Genomic DNA, 2,595 nt, shown 5'->3' with positions numbered 1-2,595 from the left:
CATGGATGGATGGGTAGATGGATAAAGTTGACAGCTCTCAAGCCAGAAGAGGACCCAAGCCCCAACAGAGTAAATAGTTGGCACTTTGGGGGCCTCCAGGAGGGCACAGAGAAATCAGGTCCAGATGGCACAGAGTCAGGCAGCTTTATGCAGACCCTACTTTCTGAATTAGGCCTTAAAGATCAGTGATGTTAATATTCCAATAATAATGGTAGCATTTACTATCTACTGAATTCTCTGATGTACTGCATATTTCATTATCTTATGTGACCCTCGAAACAGTCCTATTTTATAGCTGAGGAAGCAGAGGCTCAGAGAGAGAAAGTGATTTTCCCACGGCCTCACAGTTGATGAACCCAAGAACAAGGAGTAAACCACATCTGTTGGACTCCGGAGGCTTTCTCCAGTCCTGCTGTCCAGACAGGGCAAGAGGGAGGTTTCAGGGGAGTGAGCGAGGCGAGGCATTCCAGAAACAGGACACAAGGCCCTGCGTGCTGGGAAGAGGTGCAGGGGCAGGGATGAAAAGTCCCTCAGCAGTCCAGTAAGGGCACCGAGCGACCCCAGGGACAGGGCTCTGCTGGCTCTGGGCTCTGAGGTGTGCCAGCCCAACAGAGAGCTGTTGTACTTGTTGATCTCAGCAAGTGTAACCGGGGCCAAGAGGCAGGAAGCAGGAGCTGATGCAGGCCCCGGCCCTGGCGCCAGGCTCAGGCACCCACAGAGGGCATTGTCCACGGGCAGCAGGCATAACGAGCCGGGAAGCCCAAGAGGGGGCATTTGCCTCTACGGAGAGGGAGACGGAGATGTGCTCAAGGGACTGGCAAGATCCCCACCAGGATGCCTCCCTGCCTCCTACAGCACCTCATCTTTAGGTATTTGGTACATTTGCAAACATGGCAGGATGGCAAATGCTCTTGTTTTGTTCCTCTTGACAACTCCAGGAAAGGGAGACTGGCCAGGGCCAGGCCACACACTGAGGGCCTCAGGGCACTCACCGTCCCTCCCTTGTCCCACCCCCCCCCACACACACACACACACGGACATGGGATTCAGCAATGGTCCTCTCAGCTCTGAACCACCAGCCCAGCTTCTAAACTGAGTGGAGGAGCAAGAATGAGTCCCCAGATCATATCAAAAGGCTATGTTTGCAACCCACCCTCCCGACACTGGCCTGGGGTCACTGGGAAGAAGGACAAAGGGTGGTAAAGATCTTGTGGTCCCAACTAGAGAGACTAGGCCCAAGTCCCAGCTCTGGTAGCCCTGGCCACGGGACCCGGGGGCAAGTCAGCCACCTCTCTGAGCCTCAGAGGGCCCTGGGAACCCCAGGGCAGGATGCCTGCCCATGAGTGACTTGTGCAGGTTAAGTGAGGCAAGGCTTGCACCCAGGCGGAGTGATGGGGGGCCCAGAGGACCACTCATTTGTTCCTCTGGGGCACAGTCATGCCTTGTTATTCATTCATTCCACAAGTACTCAATGAGATTCCTGAAGGCAAGGGCAAGGCAAAGCGGGGAAGTAACTATTGCAGAATGAATGACCAAAACCACATACTAAGTGCTTTCAGCAGCCGGTGAAGGAGCAGCTACAATTATCTCCATTTTACAGATAAGGATGTTGAGGCCCAGAGAGGTGAAGTACTTTGCCCAGGGCCACACAGCAAAGTAACCCAAATGGGATCCAAACCTATTCTGTTGAGTGAATTAATTAATGGAGATGCGTATCCTTGGATGCATTTAGGAATAAGCGGTGGGCAAGGCTATTACTTCCTTCCCCCAGATCAGCTATCTGGACTAAACTATGACCATTGCCTCTCTACAAAGACCCAGGCTATTACAAGAAGTAATAACAACAGCAACAACCATTCACAGTTATTGAGCACATACGCTGTGCCAGGACCTGTGCTCTAAGCATGTCCACCGTGTTCCTCTTAGCACACTGGTAGGTAGGTGCTACTATTATTCCCATTTCATGGATGAAAAACTGAGACTTGAAAGGTTAGGAAATGTGGCCCAAGTTGCCCTCCACTGAGTCAGGACTTGGACCCAGACTGTCCCCAGGACCTTGTGTATCTGCCAAGCTATAGAGACATCCCCTGATAGGTTTTAAAGTCCAAGTTCTGGTTTGAATCCTGGCTCTGTCATTTGCTGACTATGCAAGGTGGATTCCTCCTTGGTAACATTGGGATAATGATCCTGATCCTGGTGGGGACGAGAATCCACTGACATGAGCAGTGTAAAGCCCAGGGTGGCACCTGCCATGCTGTAGGCGCTTAATACATCCTCACTGCTATCGTCCCCCCAGGAGCAACTGTCCAGAAGGCAGGGAGCCCCTTCCAAAACCACACTGTGCCCGGTGCAGCTCCTCTGCCATGTGCCCCTGTGCTCCGCCTACTCCTCATGCCAGCCCAGACCCTCCTTTCTCCAAACCCCAGGAAGCTGGAGTCCCAAGGCTGTCTCCAGACAGGGATGTGGTTCACCAGAAGCCACAAATATTTACTTTGGAGACCTCAGCCCAGCCCAAAGCCTTGAACCAAATGCAAAGGGTGACTTCCCAGACTGGGGCATGCAGGATATAAGGTTAGACTTCCAGGCCCACTGTCC

The sequence above is a fragment of the Vulpes vulpes genome, chromosome 14, assembly GCF_048418805.1.
Source record: "Vulpes vulpes isolate BD-2025 chromosome 14, VulVul3, whole genome shotgun sequence".
Taxonomy (NCBI): domain Eukaryota; kingdom Metazoa; phylum Chordata; class Mammalia; order Carnivora; family Canidae; genus Vulpes; species Vulpes vulpes.
The sequence above is the reverse complement of the archived record's forward strand: the minus strand, read 5'-3'. Positions refer to the sequence as shown.